At 46.0% G+C, this 19370-nt stretch overlaps 1 pseudogene; it reads left to right on the plus strand.

Annotated features, from left to right (window-relative positions):
* Positions 1–2595: 2595 nt before the first annotated feature.
* Positions 2596–2704, plus strand: LOC137384595 (U2 spliceosomal RNA; annotated as a pseudogene).
* The last annotated feature ends 16666 nt before the right edge of the window (positions 2705–19370 follow it).

A 19370-nucleotide genomic window follows, 5' to 3' on the forward strand; every position in this document is an offset into this window, starting at 1 on the left:
TTTATTTCAGATTTCCAGCATCCGCAGTATTTTGCTTTTATTTAAAACAAGAGATATGGGCTGGAACTTTTCGTTGGGCAGGAGGCCTGTCCACCGGTCGAAAAGTCAGTGGCAAGCCCGCCAACACCGAGCCTGGGAAGCCAGACTGGGATTTTTTGCTCCCCAGGCAACTTAATTGGACTTTCCACCTCCTTGAGTCCAGAAGTCCTGACTAATGGAGCTGCCAGCCAATCAGTGGGCCGGTAGTTTTTAGTCCCAGCAGCGCCACCAGGAATGGTGACCACTGCTGGGACTACACCCAGCCATCGGAAGCAACAGGAAGGATGGCCCCGGAAAAAAGCTAAGTTTTTTAGGGCTGCACCAGGGACAATTGGTCGGGCCCCAGTGAGATAAGGGGGGTTGGTTAGGGGGAGTGTTGTGTGTTGGGGGCAGTTGGAGATTTGGAGACGGCCCTCCATGGGGCACAGGGTGTCCAAACAGGAGGGCCCCCCCCCCCAAGCCCGTAAGAAGGCCACCTGGTTTTACCAGGTGGGCTTTTTGAGGCCTCAGCCGCCTGCCAGCCAAGGGTAAAATACCCACAGCGGTGGGCAGGAGCCATTAAGTGCCAATTAGTTGGTCACTTAAGGGCCTTGATTTGCCTGGGACGAGTGGGCTGTTTCTCACTGCCGCTACCCAGCATAAATTTGCAATGGGGTGGGTGGGAGGGGGTTGGAAACAGCCACCCCCCCCAGCCTCCCACTCAATTTCCACCCCCCCCCCCATCACCAGCCCGCTCATTTGGGGGTGTAAAATTCCGGCCATGAACTCTCCAGACCGATTAAAGAACTACACAACAAGATTTCACGTTTTAAGAATTTTACTATAGCAACTAAACTAAAAAAAAATCAACATTAACTAAACAGTACTTAATTGGTAGTTGTTACCCTAAATTATAGAGAAATGTATTTCCCATTAACTTAGTAAGATGCTTGAAAACCCCACACCACATTTATACATTGCACAGTGTTCCAATGGAAATGATATTTCTGCAGTTAAAAGTCCCAAACTCCTCCCAGTTGCAATGGGTTGGATCTCCTAGTGTCCTTTCCAACAACCAATATCCTCTTTGCTTACTTCTTTCAAGCACATGCAACTGGTCTCCCATTAATAAGGCAATCTCTGGTGACCCAGTTGGTCTTTTTTCCTCTGCAAACCTCAGCTTTTGAATTGGGCTGAAGTCTTTGCTGTATCTGTGCTCTGAGAGTAGTTGTTCTCTCTTGCTCTTTTGAGGATGCTGCTGCTGGTCTTTGTGTCTTCCTTTCTTCCTTACAGCCTTCCAAACCTAGGAACGCCTGTTGAATTTATCCAGAACAAAAGTCAATAGTTGATTGCCTTTTACAATATTCAGAGTCCATAAGTCTGACCATAGAAAAACCACCTGAGCCTTCCTTAGTTTCTAGATGTTAGAAATTGCAACTCAAATTTGTATTTTTAGAGCCCCCGGCTCCCTGTTCTGAGAGTCTGGGAGTGTGAAACCCATTGTCCTTTAAATGTTATAACCTTGCACCCCGCTTTCAAAAGAGGCTTTGATCTGGGTTCCTTGTTTGGATGGTAACCAAGACCCCTGGCTTGTCTCTGGGCAGACTTGATGTGAAGTCATATGCCTCCTCCGAATCCATATTACACTGCATTAAAGATCACAGTTCCTAAAACATAACCATACTACAAAATCCAGTATTCATAACAACATTTCCACTCCCACTTCTAAACTTGGAGAATGAACGCTAAATATTTGAGATAATGCTGGTCGCATACAAGGTGTGGATTGGTTCTTTTAATTTATTTTAGGTTGCAGGTTCAAATCTTGTAATTTCTACATATGAATGTACTTTCTTATGACCCTCCTCCCTAGTGAATGTATACTGTAAAATGTTTAATTTGTTGAGATTTTTAAAAATCTGTGTTACGTAGTGGAGCTTGAAATAAATCCAAATGTTTCTGGTCTTTCTTTCCATGCACTTAATGAATATTACAGTGTTTTCCTGCTTTATTAAAATTCACTATCTGTGTTTCCCAGGAAAGACAGATTTCTTTACAATGTGCCTATTTCAATATTGGCTGATTTCTATGTTACACAGACACAGAACATCTCAAGAAGTCACGTGACTTAAGACTACAAATATCTGAATAGATCAAATGGTGTTCTGAAAAATGATCTCTTATATATCTTGTTTACTATATAATGATGAATGAAGCAATGGTCTGAAAACTTTTTAAAACAATCTTTCACATTGCAAGCTGGGAAAGGTGAGACTGATGAATGTTCCTTCCTATACCCATCTTGTATACAGTTCTTGGTTGAGCGAGGAGGACAGCTGAGCTTGTGCACATTTCCAACGACACCACCATAGAATCATAGAATACTTATAGAACACCAATAATTATCTTTTTAATTGGTGCATGAAGTTCCTAGACAGTGCAAGATTCTTATAGATAACTTGGACAGTGTCACTGTAATATGCTCTTGAGCAATACAGAATTGTCCTTATCTACCTGGGGAAGGAATTGTTTGATTGCAATCACAGCCTGGATTAATGCTAGCACTTATGCTACTGAGTCGCTTCTCGGCCTTTTGGCTAAGATCAAGTGTAGTATCTGTTCTTATCAGTGCTTATTTGATTGAGAAGAGACCATGATCATTGCCTTTTGATCCTGGGGAGGCTTTGAGTAAAATGGCTATAACCAATTTTCGAGCTTCGGGCCAGGGAGTGCGCAACACCGTTCGGGTGGTCGTGAAGGACAAGGAAGGAGATGCACCGGTCGATCGCACCTTCTTCATCAAGAAAATTCTCTTCGATTGCTGCGGATTTCAAGTGACGGACGTCTTCTGCCTGCAGGATTTCCCCAGCAGTGGATACTTCGACGTGACGTTCCGGAACGTGGCGGGATGCATCAAGTTCCTGAAGGCGTTCAAGGAGAAAGGGGACCGGGCGCCACTGTCGATCCTCACAGCGGAGCCGCTCTTCACGCTTCCGTCACAACGGGACCGGGTGGTGACGATTCACCTCTACAACCCCCATGTTCCGGTGATGGATGTACTCACCTTTCTCGCCAGGTACGTCGAGGTGGCCGGCAGCAGCACTGATGTCAAGGACCCCTTTGGGATTTGGACCAGCAAGCGGCAGGTCAAGGTGACCTTGAAGGTCGATCCCAGTGGAGCCATCATCCACCCTCCCTCCAGCTTCGCTATCGGGGGAAGTCGAGGCTTCTTGGTCTACGCTGGGCAGCCCAGAGTTTGCCGCACCTGTGGCAAATCTGGTCACATGGCAGCCAACTGCAGCACGGTTGTTTGCAAGAACTGCAAGGAGGAAGGCCATCAGACCAAGGACTGTAAGCAGACTAAGTGTTGCAACTTGTGCGGTGCGGCAGGCCATCTCTACAAGACCTGCCCCAAACGTTGCCTCAGCTATGCTCAGGCGGCAAGGTCCAAGGAAAGGCCGGGAGAAGGTTCGACGAAGGCATCTGCTGTTCGAAAGGAGACCAGCAACCTTCTCCGCAGTGAGGAACTTCAACCTGAGAAGGAAGGGGAGGCAGCTGAAACCAACGACCCAGCACCTACCCAGCGCCCGGAAACCCCTCCTCCACAGACAGAATCAATGGAGGAGGAGGCAGCAGATGGACAAACAGGTCAGTGGCAAGTGGTCCAGAGGAAAACCACAAAGAAAAAACATCCCAAAGCCACCACCCAAACCAGTGGCAAGAGGAGGCTCTCTTCTGAATCAGACTGCAACAACTCCTCTTCACTGGACGGGGAAATGCTGGAACGACAGCCCCTTCAAAAGAGGCGGCAGAACTCCGAGATGGATGATAAAGCATCCCAGCCCCCGGGCACTGGAAGCTGTGATGGGCCAGGCGTGCCCCAACCCCAATGCCCCACACGTAACGACGTGGCCAACGCATCTCAGCTCCGGGACACCGGGAGCAGACACGTCTGGCGCACCTGAGCTCCGGGAGACCGGGAGCTGTGATGTTTTCGAGGAGGAACAGATGGAAGCAGCTGAGGACAACCCAATCCCCTCTGCCTACAAGACCCCCCCGATGTCACCCGAGCGGAACAAACCCTGCATGAAAAATCAGGAGGGGTTTCTGAGCCCAACCAACGTGAAACTGCTTGCGCACACGATGGGTATGCAGGAACATCCCGAAGGACTGGGACTAGCGAGGACAAATGGTATGGGGAGCAACAACTAATTTTTAGTCAAAAATGGGTGTAAGAATTGCTTCCATTAATGTGCGTAGCATTAAATCTACTACGCGATGTGTTTCAACCTTGGATTACCTTGCCAAGGTCAAAGCTGACCTACTGTTTCTGCAGGAGTGTGGAATACCACACCTCAGCACCTACAGGCAGTGGTCGCGATGGTGGTCCCATGGGCCATCGATCTGGTCGGGGGGTAATGACTGCCGTTCCTCCGGCCTGGGTATTCTGCTGCGGGGAGGTAACTTCACCATCTCCGAAGTTAAGGAGGTGGTGGGCGGCCGCCTCCTCGTAGCAGACGTGATGTACAACAACGCTCCGCTCCGGTTGATCAACGTGTACGCCCCGGTACAACGCAGCGAGTGGCTGACCGTCTTCCAGCAGCTCCCACTGCTGCTGGTGACGTCCAGGCCGGTCATTCTAGGCGGTGACTTCAACTGCATCATCGATGCGGCTGGACGATCCGGCAGTGACGACAGCAAACTGGACGCTACGTCCAGATTCCTAATAGAAACAGTTAAAGAAGCCAAACTGCACGACTTCTTCAGCAAACCTGCAGACGGAGCGCAGCGCAGATAGACATGGTCAAGATCGGATGGGTCTGCCCGTTCCAGGATTGACTTCCTGTTTGTGTCACGTGCTGTCACGGTCGGATCCACCGACGTCAAGCCGGTGTTCTTCTCCGACCACTGCCTCTTACTGGCCGACTGTCACTTACAGGACGACCAGCGGGTTGGCAGAGGGACGTGGAAGCTCAATGCGACACTGCTGACCCCAGAGAACGTTGAGGAACTCAAAAGGGATTACAAAGGTTGGAGGACCGTGAAACCCCTCTTTGAGTCTCCAGTTCACTGGTGGGAAGCGATTAAGGAGAACATCAAGAGGTTCTTCATCCACAAAGGTGTTCAGAAGGCAAGAGAGAGACAGAGGGAACTGTCTCGACTCCAGAAAATTATGCAAAATCTACTCCGGTTGCAGTCAATGGGGGTCGAGGTCAAGGAGGACCTCCAAGTGGTGAAGAGCCAGCAGGCCTCGCTCTTTGCCAAGGAGGCCTCCAAGATCATCTTCCGGTCCAGAGTCCGCTCCATTGAGCAGGATGAGACGTGCTTGCGTTACTTCTTCCAAAAGGTACACAGAGAGAGCTCTGTTATCAGCAGCCTGAAGGAAGAAGATGGCTCGGTAACGTCTTCGCAGTCCGACATACTAAGGATCAGCAAATCCTTTTATGCTGGGCTGTATGACGTGAAGCCCACAGACAGTAGAGCCTCCCAGTCCTTCCTGTCATCTATCACAGAGGTCTTAGATGACAGCAGGAGGGAGAGACTGGACAAGCCGCTAACTCTGGACGAGCTGACAAAGGCCGTCGAGTCTTTCGAGACGAGTAAAACTCCCGGGAGCGACGGCTTACCGGTCGAGTTGTACTCGGCCCTGTGGGACTGGGTCGGCCCGGACCTGCTGGAAGTATACGAGAGTATGCTCCTGGCCGGCAGCATGTCAGAATCCATGAGAAAAGGCATCATCACCCTCATTTACAAGCAGAAGGGGGAGAGGGCAGAAATCAGAAATTGGCGGCCCATCTCACTGCTTAATGTTGATTACAAGATTCTGTCCAAAGTCATAGCCAGTCGAGTCACGTCTGCTCTGGAGTTGGTGATTCACCCCGATCAGACCTGTACTGTACCCGGCAGGAAGATCTCTGATAGTCTCGCGCTACTCAGGGATACGATCGCCTACGTACGGGACAGGAGGGTGGACACCTGCCTCATCAGCCTGGACCAGGAGAAGGCTTTTGACAGGATATCGCACACCTACATGATGGACGTGCTTTCCAAAATGGGGTTTGGGGAGGGAATCTGCAATTGGATCCAACTGCTCTACACAAACATCAGTAGCGCAGTCTCAATCAACGGGTGGGAATCTGAAAGTTTCCCGATCAAATCTGGAGTCAGACAGGGCTGTCCTCTGTCCCCGGTCTTGTTTGTTTGCTGTATTGAACCCTTTGCTGAGTCTATTAGGAAGGATGCGAGCATAAGAGGGGTGACAATCCCAGGCAGCGGAGGCACTCAGGTCAAAACCTCCCTGTACATGGATGACGTCGCCGTTTTCTGCTCGGATCCGCTGTCCGTGCGCAGACTGATGAGCATCTGCGACCAGTTCGAACTGGCCTCAGGAGCCAAAGTTAACCACGGCAAGAGTGAGGCCATGTTCTTTGGCAACTGGGCTGACCGATCCTTTGTCCCCTTCACCGTTAGGTCAGATTACCTGAAGGTGCTGGGGATATGGTTCGGAAGGGTTGGGGCGTGCACCAAAACATGGGAGGAGCGAGTAGCCAAGGTACGACAAAAGTTGGGCATGTGGGGGCAGCGATCTCTCTCCATTGTGGGTAAGAACCTGGTCATCAGGTGCGAGGCGCTCACATTGTTGCTCTACGTGGTGCAGGTCTGGCCCATACCCCACTCCTGCGCTGTGGCAGTCACCCGAGCCATTTTCCGCTTCATCTGGGGATCTAAAATGGACCGGGTCCGGAGGGACACGATGTTCAAATTTCTGGACAAGGGCAGGAAAAATGTACCCAACGTGGCCCTCATCCTGATGACCACCTTCGTGTGCGGCTGCATCAAGCTGTGTGTAGATCTCCAGTACGCAAACTCCAAGTGTCACTACGTGCTGAGGTTCTATCTGTCCCCGGTGTTGCGAAGGATGAGCCTGGTCACATTGCCGCGGAACACTCCATGCAGTTGGACCGTGCTGTACCACCTATCCTTCGTGGAGCAGTTTCTGCGGGAAAACACCTTGGACCACCGGTCCATCAGGCAGTGGTCTGCACGGAATGTCTTCAAGGCCCTACGGGAAAAGGAAACGGTGGATCCTGTCGGATGGTTCCCCGAGCAGACCGTCAAAGTCATTTGGCGGAATGCCTCATCACCAGAACTTTCAAACAAGCACCAAGACGTAGCTTGGCTGGTGGTGCGAAGGGCCCTCCCCGTCAGATCCTTCATGCACACCCGAAGTCTCGCCCCCTCCGCACAGTGCCCCCGCGTTGGCTGTGGTGGGGAAGAGACGGTCGCCCACCTCCTCCTGGAATGTGCCTTTGCAAAGCAGGTGTGGAAAGAGATGCAGTGGTTTTTGTCAAGGTTCATCCCAAGCAGCTCTGTAACACAGGAGTCTGTGCTCTACGGGCTGTTCCCAGGGACGCACACCGAGACAAACATCAACTGCTGCTGGAGGACTATCAATTCGGTGAAAGACGCCCTTTGGTCTGCCCGAAACTTGCTGGTCTTCCAGCGCAAAGAGTTGTCCACCACCGAATGTTGCAGACTGGCACATTCCAAGGTCCAGGACTACGTGCTAAGGGACGCACTAAAGCTTGGGGCAGCCGCAGCAAAGGCTCAATGGGGAAAGACCACAGTGTAAGGTTCCCCCACCAAGCTGGACTGAGGGGCTGGATCCATGGGAAACCCCTCGAACTGTATCGTTAATATTCTCAATTGCTGTAAATGTAAAACTGTAATTGACATGACAATTGTGAAACGGAAGGGTTGGGAAGAAACTCATGACAGTATTGAAGGAAACTGATCTCCCTTGCAATGTTTGTATTTTTTGGTGCTGTTTGGAAACTGTTTGACAATGTAATTTTTACAGATTTTTATGAATAAAGTATATTTTGGAAATAAAAAAAAACTTATGCTACTGAGATCATGGGTTAAAGCACTACTCCAAGATTTGAATACATGAAGCTGTGCTGATACTTCAGTGCAGTATTGAGGGAGTGCTGTATTACGGGAGTGCTGTATTACTGGAGGTGCACCTTCGAGATGAGATGTTAAACTGAGATCCTGCCTCCCTGTGCAAGTGGGCACTATTTGAAGAACTGCAGGGAATTTATCCTGGCCAACATTTATCCTTCCACAAAAACAGATTACCTGGTCATTTATTTAATTGCTGTTTATGGGATCTTGCAAACTACTTGCCAATCTTTTTTTTTGACACAAATGACCAGACTTTAAAAAAGTAATTAATTGCCCACAAAGCACTTTGGGTCAGCCTGGAGATGTGAAAAGCACTTTATAAATATAAACTCTTTCTTTCATAAGGCTGCAGTTACCCAGAGAAGGGAAGGTAAATCTCAATCCCAAACCTAGTCAGACCATGCAATTCATTTACCTACAGGTGCTCACTGGAACTATCAACACTGCCCTTTTAAAACCTTTCCACAGTACTGCATGTGTGGTTTCATTGTCTTCATACAGAATGCCATTATCACTCCCTTTATTTCCATTGCATGGATCTCCCTATACACCAGAGGCAGTTAACATTTCTGACCATCAATTTAAAGTGCAGTCACTGCTGTTTTTTAGGCAAACATTAACTTATCTTTCTGTTTCAGTTGCTGATCTGCCTGCTATGCACCCAGCTTTTACTTTTAGACATATTTTTATAATGGCATTTGCTTGATTTGGATTCCAGGAGACCAGTCTTTGAGTTGCCTGACTGCATTGGAAAGTATCACTGCAGAATCATAGACCTGTGAAATACTGGGTCTACCATAGTCTGATTTATTACTGTATAAATGTGGGTAGCCAGTTCACAGACATTACTAAGTGCCAGTATAAAAGCAGCATTCAGTGTAATTTGTCCCAAATTGCTCTGTACTTGTAGATCTCTTTGAATGATATTCCATCCCTTTGAACTGCCTACTTCCCTATGTGCCCTAATGTCAACTTGGACATTCTGTGTATAACACTTGTGTCATCATATGGATTCTCCCTTCACTTCAAAGGATGAGTGTTCAGCAAAGAACAGTCAGTTGTTCACAGTCTAGGTTGGTGTTGTCTCATATGTGATGTGAAGCCAAATCTTGATTTGCAGATCCAATTGCAAATATTATGTAGGAAATCATTGTTGGAGGGATGGGTGAAGTGACTGACTTTGAGGTGTGATTGCTTGTCCTGTAGGGCTACAAACAGCAAGGGACCCTACAGTGAGCCCTGTGAAACGCCACTGGAAAGTGCCTTCCATTCGCAAAAACATCCATCAACCATTACCCTTTGTTTCCTGTCACTGAGCCAATTTTGGATCCAGCTCGCCACATTCCCCTGCAACCCACGGGCTTTTACTTTTCTGACCAGTCTGCCATGTGGGACCTTGTCAAATGCCTTACTAAAATCCATGTAGACAACATCCACTGCACTACCCTCATCAATCCTCCTTGTTACTTCTGCAAAAAATTAAATTAGTAAGACATGACCTTCCCTTAATAAATCCATGCTGACTATTCCTGATTAATCTGTGCCTTTCTAAATGATAGCTTATCCTATCTCTCAGAATTGATTCTAATAATTTGCCCACCACAGAGGTCAGACAGACTGGCCTATAATTATTTGGTCCATCCTCAGAGCATCCGTTATTTCCTCCCTGGCTTCCTTTAACAGCCTGGGATACAATCCATCTGGCCCTGGTAATTTATCCACTTTCAAAGATGCCAGACCCTCTAGCTTATCGTATCTATTATTTCACATTTCTCTTTAAATACGATGTCTGCATCTGGAGTGGAGACCCATTAGGTAGTTGGTGTTTCCCTCAAGTTAACAACTTCCAGCAACTCCTGCAACCAAACAGGCCCCAGACATATAGGCTTTTGTCTTTCCTCTGGACACCAGTCTATGAGGTTGAGGGGAGTGCAAATGCTAGGCAAGTCTGCACCTCCTAAAACCATGCCTGGGCTACACAGCAAACAAAGAAAGGTAACCTTTCGGCTTGGAAGCTGGAGTGTGAGGACTATGTGCCCTGGAATGAACAACAACCCACACTTCACAGCAAGTGTATGCAAGACAGCCCTGCTTGTCCGTGAGCTGCACAAGCTTGATGTCGACATTGCCGCTCTACAAGAAACCAGATTAGCTGACACAGGCTCTATTTGAGAGGCTAATTACACCTTCTCTTGGCATGGAAATAGGAACATAGGAGCAGGAGTAGGCCATTCAGCCCATTGAGCCTGTCCTGCCATTCAATATGATCATGGCTGATCATTCACTTCAATGCCTTTTTCCCACACTATCCTCTTATCCCTTTATGTCATTTGTATTTAGAAATCTGTCAATCTCCGCTTTAAACATACTCAATGACTGAGCTTCCTCAGTCCTCTGGGGTAGAGAATTCCAAAGATTCACAACCCTCTGAGTAAAGAAATTTCTCCTTATCTCAGTCCTAAGTGGCTTCCCCCTTATTTTGAAATTGTGTCCCCTGGTTCCAGACTCCCCAACCAGGGGAAACATCTTACTTGCATCTACCCTGTCGATCAATGAGATCACCTCTTCGAAACTCCAGAGAATACAGGCCCAGTTTCCCCAATCTCTCTTCATAGGACAGTCCCGCCATCCTGGGAACAAGTCCGGTGAACCTTTGTTGCACTCTCGCTATGGCCATAATATCCTTACTAAGGTAAGGGGACCAAAACAGCGCACAGTACTCCAGGTGCGGTCTAACCAAGGTGCTATACAATTGAAGCAAGACTTCATTACTCTTGTACTCAAATCCTCTTGCGATAAAAGCTAACATACCATTTGCCTTCCTAATTGCTTGCTGCACTTGCAGCAAGAGTGCTGAATATCACCATGAGCATCGTGTAGGCTTTGCAGTGAGCAGCTTGCTGACACAGTCAATTGAGCCATCAGTAGCAAGCTTGGAGCGCCTCATCTCCCTGCAGTTATTATCCGATGGAGGCACAGTCAATATCATATACGTCTACGCACCAACTCTGAACACCAGCATCTCAGATAAAGAACATTTCTATGACTCCCTAGGTGATGTTCTGAGTAACATCCCAAATGGTGAGAGGTTATTCATCCTGGGTGACTTCAACGCACATGTTGGGGCAGACAGTGATTCATGGCCAACGTGCCTCGGTCATCATAGGGTGGGCAAGATCAATGAAAATGGACAATGCCTTCTTGAATGAATTCTGCATCACCAACATCTTTTTCCAGGGCAGGCATCATCACAAGGTATCATGGCATCATCCAAGGTCTGGTCATTGGCACCAACTAAACCTATTTATCATGAGGAGGCGCAGACTGCCCAGTGTTCTTCACACCCGCACCTACCATAACACAGACTGCGACACCGATCACTCTGTTATCAGCAGCAGAGGGAAGGTGCATCCCCAAAAGTTCCACAGCTCCAAACACACATCAACATCCCTTGCATAAGCAATGATGCCAAATACCAGCACTTCGTCGAGAGAATGCTTGCTACCCACCAAAGCCATAATGGAAAGCACCGATGCCGGCATTGATGAAGCTTGGAAGTCACTAAGCTCAATCATTTATGAAGCATCAGAAGCATCATTTGGTAAAGGTGGAATTCGCAACAAGGACTGGTTTGAGACCTACTCAGCTGACATGATATGTCATTGATGCAAAAAGAAAAGCCTACATGATGCACAACATAAACCCAACAGCTAAGACACTGCATGACCTGAAAGTAGCCAAGACAGCTGTGCAAAGGAAGGAGATACTGCGCAAACAAATGACTCTAAACACGGGATCAGCTTATGTCAGGAAATCCAAACTGTATGTGACAATGGTAATCTACAAGCTATGTATGAAGGGATCAAGAGGATGCTTGGGCCTGCCATCATCAAGGTTGCTCCCCTGAAGTCAGCAGATGGTGAAGTACTCACCGACTGAAATAAACAGGTGTCCTGTTGGCCTGAACACTACTGTGAGCTGGAGATCTCCCTGCGAGTTGGACATCTCCCAGTCTGCGCTCAATGCTCTCCCGCAACCTCCTGTCATGGATGAGTTAGATGAAGAACCCTCATCACTGGAGCTCGAGAAGACCATAGATCGCCTAGCGAACAGAAGGGCATTGGGCAAGGACGGAATCCCAGCCAACCTGCTCAAGCACAGAAAGTCCCATCTATTGCCACACCTTTATGACCTTCTCCTTCAATGCTGGAAAGTAGGCTTTGTTCCACAGGAGAGGCATGATGCCAAAATCATCACACTATACAAACACAAAGGCGACAGAGGAGACTGCAACGACTACAGGGGCACCTCACTCCTTGGTGTCACGGGAAAGGCCTTTGCTAGAGTCATATTTAAAAGAGTCCATTTATTTACAGACTGAGTGTACCCGGAAGCGCAGAGCGGTTTCCGTGCTGGCAGACCTACTGTGGATATGATCTTCTCCATACACCAGCTGCAAGAGAAGTGTAGGGTACAGAGTATACCCCTTTACTTTACTTTTGTAGATCACATTAAGGCATTCAACACTGTCAGCAGAGCAGGGCTATACAAGATTTTGTGGAAAATTGGCTGTCCACCCAAGCTCCTCAGTCTCATCTGCTCCTTCCATGACAACATGCACTGGACTGTACAGTTTGATGGCTCCACTTCCGATAATTTCGGAGTGAAGAATGGAGTGAAATAGGGTTGTGGTTGGCCCCCACTCTGTTTGACATCTTCTTCTCCATGCTCCTGACCTTTGCCTTCCCTGCACATATAAAAGGAGTCCACTTTGCCCACTAGGTCAGACGGCAAGTTCTACAATCTAACAAGGCTAAAAGTGAAGACAAAAACACATCACGTCCTGATCAGAGAACTCCTCTACGCTGAAGATGCTGCGCTAGCCGCTCACATGGAAACTCAGCTACAAAGGCTCATGGATTGTTTCTCCCATGCCTGTAACTTGTTCTCCTTGACTATAAGCGTCAAGAAAACTGTGGTCATGGGACAAGGTGTGCATCTCCACCTCTGATCACACTAAATAACACCCCACTAGAAGTGGTTACCAAATTCTGCTACCTTGGATCCATGGTGACAATCTGTCCCTTGATGCAGAGCTCAATACATGCATAGGGAAAGCAGATACCACCTTTGGCTGACTTGCAAAACACGCATAGGATAATACCAAGCTGACCTTTCGGACCAAGCTCATGGTTTATAAGCCCTGTGTTCTCAGCACCTTGCCATATGGCTGTGATACATGGGTGACTTACAGCTACCAGGTAAAGAAGCTCAATAATTTCCATCTTTGCTGTCTGCGGCACATTATAGGTACATCCTGGCAGGACAAAATCACAAACGTGGCAGTCCTCTCAAAGGTGGAGCTCCCAAGTGCACTGGCACTAATCAAACAGAGGCGGCTTTGGTGGATCGGACACGTCTGCAGGATGGAAGATGGTCGCATACCTGAGGACCTTCTGTATGGTGAGGTAGCCAGGGCCAGATGACCAGTGGGGCGTCCAAAGCTCCACTTCAACAATGCTTGCAAGCGTGACATGAAGGCCGTAAAGGTCAACTATTGCACTAGCTGGCGAAAGAGAGAAATGGCAACACATCCTGTGGACTAGTGTGCACTACCACGATGACCAGTTGCTACAGCTGCTTGCCAACAGGCGCCAACGTCAAAAACAACTCTCAGCATCACTTGGCAGCTTCACGTGCAGCATTTGTGCAGAACCTGCCTCTCAAGGATTGGCCTAAACAGCCATCAACAAAGGTGCACCAAGAGAAGATACCCCACTTAAAGAAATTATTTGCTGTGTGTCCATCATCTTTCATAGACGGAAGGATGCCAACCAACCAACAAAATACTCCACTGGATATGAAAGGGTGTACAAATACTTATGCAATGATTCAATTGATTGGCCTGATTACTTTATAAGCTTAAAGAATGATCCTTACTGCCAGCTGTTCTTTATAATGTAAGTGTGGGCAATTTTTAAAAATGATTTTTGACCTGTTTTACCCTTGGGACCTGTACACAAACATTGTTAGTGCTGCTCAAACATGGGCGGAGCAACAAATCAGAAACACGGAAGTTAAGAGTTACAGCATCAGGAAACACAGGCATTCTGTTAGAATCTGCTTAACAACAGCAGATTATTGGGACATCAACAATACTTTATCTATTCTAATATTTGAATTATTTTAATACAAAGGGATATTGTTCTCTAGGCAAACTGTAGTTTTTATATACTTAATGATTCTGAATGACTTTTTGCGAGAGGCTATAATGTGCATTGTGTTGTGTGTTTCTGTCTCCCACACAAATCGTTTTTGCAAAGTCATCTGTTTGGAGACAAAGTAAGAAGCTATTGAGTTCTTGGCGGAATGCTTCATCACCAGAACTTTCAAACAAGCACCAAGACGTAGCTTGGCTGGTGGTGAGAAGGGCCCTCCCCGTCAGATCCTTCATGCACACCCGAAGTCTCGCCCCCTCCGCACAGTGCCCCCGCGTTGGCTGTGGTGGGGAAGAGACGGTCGCCCACCTCCTCCTGGAATGTGCCTTTGCAAAGCAGGTGTGGAAAGAGATGCAGTGGTTTTTGTCAAGGTTCATCCCAAGCAGCTCTGTAACACAGGAGTCTGTGCTCTACGGGCTGTTCCCAGGGACGCACACCGAGACAAACATCAACTGCTGCTGGAGGACTATCAATTCGGTGAAAGACGCCCTTTGGTCTGCCCGAAACTTGCTGGTCTTCCAGCGCAAAGAGTTGTCCACCACCGAATGTTGCAGACTGGCACATTCCAAGGTCCAGGACTACGTGCTGAGGGACGCACTAAAGCTTGGGGCAGCCGCAGCAAAGGCTCAATGGGGAAAGACCACAGTGTAAGGTTCCCCCACCAAGCTGGACTGAGGGGCTGGAACCATGGGAAGCCCCTCGAACTGTATCGTTAATATTCTGAATTGCTGTAAATGTAAAACTGTAATTGACATGACAATTGAGAAACGGAAGGGTTGGGAAGAAACTCATGACAGTATTGAAGGAAACTGATCTCCCTTGCAATGTTTGTATTTTTTGGTGCTGTTTGGAAACTGTTTGGCAATGTAATTTTTACAGATTTTTATGAATAAAGTATATTTTGGAAATAAAAAAAAAAAAAAAAAAATTTGAATGTGTCCTTTGGCAACACTCCAATTGCAATTCCTGGTATTGAGCAGACACACACAGACATTTTTACAGCTTCTAAGTGAATTGGAGCTGTAACTAACGACATATGAATAATAGAATTACTTAAAGGAATTGCATACCTTAAATTCTTGTCTTGTACTTTTAAAATAAATGCTATAGTTCAAATGCAAATTTCTAGTATTTTACAGTATCAGAATCTGCTCTTTCTGGCTACTTTGATGCTTTTTAACACCTTAGAGCATATCAAAAAATTCTTCCATGGCTGGTGCCTATCCATCTTTACCCCATCTCCACTGTACAGTTGACTATGCCATCCTTCCTTAATACTTCCCCTCCATTATGCAGCTGCATGCAATTGTCCTTGCACATTTCCATTCCTATCAAATGCAGTTAGTACATCTCCATTAATGGCTTCTCTTCCCTTTCCCACACAATCATCTCAATTGTCCTCACTTGGAACAATTCATTAGGTTTTGGGTCTTGGGGTGGGTACAGCGCAGATTCACTAGAAGGATGAGTCCTGATTGTCTCCAGGTCAAATTGGGAAGTCTGAAGCCATTGTTTTTGGAGTCAAACCTTGCTCCCCTGCAGCCATGCTCTGAGGCTGAAGCAGGCCAACCATAATTCTGGCATTGTTTGATTCCAAGTTAAGGTTTAAACCTCACGTCCTATCACCAAGATTGCTTACTCCACCTCCACAACATTGTCATTCCTCCAACCAGGGATCAGCACATTGAATTGGGGAAGAATAGATCAGAGGCAGCAGATCATAAAAAGAGAGGGAGGGAGAGGAATAATTAGGGACTCACACATTAGAGTGATAGCGGGGAGATCAAAGTTAACACATAAGGGCTAGAACATCGATGAGGTTGGATGAGTGCATCTGAGATGAATAGCTTAGAAATTCTCTTGAAACGAATCACAAGTAATACGACAAAAATGTAAATCTGTATATTAATTGTTTTGAGTTCTAAGAGGAATAGGAAGCCTCATTATAAAATAAGCAATATTGTGATAAGTAAACAGTTAATCTACATTACAAGAAAAACTGAATTAATAAATCTGTCATTGTTTCCTATTTTCAACTTTGCACTACAGGACTTGGTCATTTACCTAGGCTTCTTAATTTTTAATAACTCAACTAGAAAATTGAATCAGATCCTTTGTAATTGTAGGTCCACTCAAAATGTATTGATTGTATGTTTTCTTCTCAATGTTGTGCTGACACAAGGTACTTTATTCAGGATAACATTGTATTTCTATGTCAGTATTTATTAGTGTGTTCCGCTCGTAAAACGATCATTAAAGTATTTTGTAATCCTTCGGACAATGAATACATTAAATCAAGTACTGTATGACATTTCTCTTCAAGCTTATGTGTCACTGCTAACAGGAAAGTTGAGTAACCAAAACCTGCTGCAGTGACTCTCCTTCGGATTATATCTCACTGGGCAAACAGTCTTAAAGAGCAGGAAGTACTGTGCACGCTTAAATCCTTCAGTTTGCTTGTGATTAAGTTTGGTTTAGCTGTCATTTCAGCTTTATAAAACTATACATTTGGTTTACATTAAGAAGTTGTATTTAATAATATGAACGCTAATTATAATAGTACAATTAAGAGTTTCAGAGTCACATTTTCTCCTTATCCTGTAAAGTCATTCACTCAGAACTGATGGGAGGTGAGTGGGAGATAAGAAGAAAACAGGGGGAACAAATGCACTGAATTTGGGCATAGTCAAGGGGAATACTGATAAGGTTTATAATTTGTAAATAAACTGACAAACCTATATTTGATATAGTTTGTGTGTGTGTGGCAAAAAATGAAATCCAGCTAGAGATCTTTTTGTAGTTCCTGCTCTACTCCTCCTTCACCTGCGAGGACTGGCATGCTGGGGTTGTAGATTTTATAATCACCATCATGGTAAGCAGCAAATGGGAGAGCCCACTAATCCTTGCAGTTTTTTATTTTAATCACTGGATACCTGGCCAGTCATTGTACTGAGTGACTGAAGGATGAACTCAGCCTTTACATAAGAAAAGTAGGGATGAGAAAAAAAATTCAGCCCATCGAAGACTTCTAGTACCTGTTTTTTAAATTCATTCATGGGATGTGTGCATCGCTGGCTAGGACAGCATTTATTATCCATCACTAATTGCCCTTGAGAAGGTGTTAACCTGTGTTTTAACCTGTTAACTAGTACTTTCTAATTAGTACCCTTACTGGGATTCAGATCAACAACACAAAAATGCAGCCTTACACAATGGTCCAATGTTGTTCTTAAATATTATTTCTTGTGCCTTAATTTTATTTCCATTTTAATAAATGCTTTAAGATTCTCATCATCGACATGTTTATCAATAGCGTCAAGGGCTTTTTGTCCTCCATTCTGATAGTAATCCGACAGTTCATCTGCATATGAAATCCATACACAGTTGTGGCACCCTTTCATACAGCACCAGGTAGGGGGTATTGGCTGCGCGTTGCCATTTACCCGATGGCAACCATCATCCTTATTACTTGCTTTTTTATGTTGAAGATGACTCTGGTTGTTTTCTTTATTCTCCTTGCAGTTTAGCTTCCTGGAGGGAGTAAAAAAACGTTTGCACATGGTGGTAGTTCCGTTATAGTATAACATCTGCAAAACTCTGAAGAGTCCAGGCAAGCGTGATGAAAGAGGCAAGCTTGATGTCCACCTAAATCCATTGGAAGAGAACCTTGCAAGTAGTCCTAGGGCTCCCTGAGGAATAAAATGAAGAAAGCTTATTGTCCATTGCATGGACTATAATAATATGGTGATATTAATGATAGGGAACTAAAATGTCAGGAAAAAACAAAGGAGCTTTATCAATGAAGACTTAAAGAAAACCCCTATCCCAATACAATTTGTCGTTAGAGCTCCATGATGGGTCAGTGCAAATGACATATGGAATCCTGCAGATCAGCTTGGCTCCAGCTTCAATCCCTGGTCTGGACTAGCCTCAGACAGAATGGCAGTAGTGTCACTACAAATGGTCACAGTGCCCCAAGGCTAGGAAGAAGTGAAAGAAATATTATTCAGAGTTCCTGCTCCTGATCACTATCCAGTGACCAATGATGATGGAAAGTATGGTAACGGGTTCAGTTGAGGGCAGATTTGGACTGGGCTATGATATCTTGACAGTCTAATAATCTGCTGACACTCATTGTCTGGGATTGCACTTGAAGAATGGCTTTTTGAGTATGGTATCAAGAGGACTTATCTGCGTGCCAGTGCATTCAAGGATTGCCAGTGGCTATTCTGAGGCCCTCGCAGGTAGTTCTGTCTTAGTTCGGTCAGCAAGTGGCTTCCTCATCTCTTTGCACCATAGAGAACTGCATTTTAAATTTTATTAAAAAGGGTTTACTTATAAAATAAATTGCCATTGCTGCTTCATATTCAAATAGGAAATGGGTTATATCAAAAATTAAACCACATTGTTTCAGAAGCCATTTTATTGCTTTCAGCCAGAGACATTTCTCCTGTTAAGAATAATTTGTTAAATGCTCCCCCTCCTCAATGGCCCAGGTAGTTATAGCATCATGTAGCTGAGACACAAAAAGTAGGTAAGTCCCAGTTCGTATAGACCACCTCAATACCTCCAGACTAGAGATGGGGGGAGGGAGGGGGTAAAGCAGCTAGGATTCCCATTCGCAATCCAGGGGTCCCTGTTGGGAGTGGATGAGGAGAGGAGTAGGTTAATTATAATGCCTCATACAATTTAATAACCTCAATCGCTATCTTGGCTCACACAAAGAGGGCACCCAACACCTATAGAACCATAGCCAAGACAAAGAAGAATGGGAGATTTGCTGAACAGTAGATTGTAAATAACTAATCCTCTTGACTGACCAGAATATTATTTGGCAGGACAGGATAGGAAACAGGATGCAGAGCTGGGCTCTGACCTTCACAGCTTAGTGATATGCTGTGGATAGTACTGTTATTTTACATTTACGTAGTATTCTTTAGCCAAGACAATCAGGAAAGAAGAGTCAACCCCCTTCCCCCTAGAGCATGGCTAGCCAACCCAAACCCGACCAGGCCCAACGACATGAGTCGGGTTCGGTTCAGGTCGGACACAGTGACAGCCAGGACATCAAGGCGGGAAATGTGCATCCAGACTCCGTACTAGTCTACAGTGAGCGATTCCATCCAAAGTAGAGCACAACCTTTTTAATATAATCAACTTCATTCC

Source organism: Heterodontus francisci, chromosome 26 (assembly GCF_036365525.1).
Source record: "Heterodontus francisci isolate sHetFra1 chromosome 26, sHetFra1.hap1, whole genome shotgun sequence".
NCBI classification, from domain to species: domain Eukaryota; kingdom Metazoa; phylum Chordata; class Chondrichthyes; order Heterodontiformes; family Heterodontidae; genus Heterodontus; species Heterodontus francisci.